This window comes from Condylura cristata, unplaced genomic scaffold, assembly GCF_000260355.1.
Source record: "Condylura cristata isolate star-nosed mole 26May11 unplaced genomic scaffold, ConCri1.0 scaffold00006, whole genome shotgun sequence".
NCBI classification, from domain to species: domain Eukaryota; kingdom Metazoa; phylum Chordata; class Mammalia; order Eulipotyphla; family Talpidae; genus Condylura; species Condylura cristata.
This window is the reverse complement of record NW_004567107.1, coordinates 2812152-2812809: the sequence shown is the minus strand read 5'-3', so window position 1 is coordinate 2812809 and position 658 is coordinate 2812152. Positions and strand designations below refer to the sequence as shown.

Sequence of the window (658 nt, the reverse complement as noted above, 5' to 3'; positions counted from 1 at the left end):
TGCGGTGTCCCCCACAGAGGTCCGGGTCAGCGTGGTGGAAGGGCCTCGGTGCTGACCGCAGCCTCCTCTCAGGCCAGGCGCCCACAAGCCCCCAGAGCCAGGAGCGCCCACCCTGCTGGGGCGCGGCTCCGTGACCCCACTTCACAGGCGAGGGCGCCCAGCTGAGGGCGCAGGGCCTGCCTGCACGCAGAGCCCGGATTCGGGGCGGGTGCTGGTCGGCAGTGAGCCTGGGGTTCCTGCGCACCCAGGAGCGTGGGCTAAGGGGCCGCTCTGCCCTGGTGCCTGCGGCGCCCTGACCCAGGCCCGGCGACCGGCCGAGGCCGGCTGGGAGGCTCGGGCAGAGCGGCCCGGGCACCGCTCTGCCAGACACCTGGTGGCCGAAACCAGCCCCTCGGGGGCAAGTCCACGCAAACGCTCGTTGAGAAGTGAACATATCGGGGAGCAAAGCACCCCTGTGCTGGGGCCCAGAGTAGCTGTCGGGGCTGCAGGAGCTTCCAGAGGGCGGTCACCGGTGACCCGAGGCCCCTCCCTGGCCCTAAGGGCCGGCGTCTCCGGCTGGACCTCGGCTGACCGGTGACGTAGCGTGAGGCGGGGGCCAGCTCACCCCGAGTCTGGAGGTCTCCCCAAGCCCCGCGGACGAGGGGGAAGCAGGCAGGGG

General features: G+C 72.6%; 1 protein-coding gene across 1 annotated transcript in view; it reads right to left on the bottom strand.

Moving 5' to 3' along the window:
* The window catches only part of FIBCD1 (fibrinogen C domain containing 1), a gene marked incomplete at its 3' end in the record, with an annotated part of 20693 nt that overhangs the window by 12933 nt on the left and 7102 nt on the right, over positions 1-658 (bottom strand). The window lies entirely within an intron of this gene.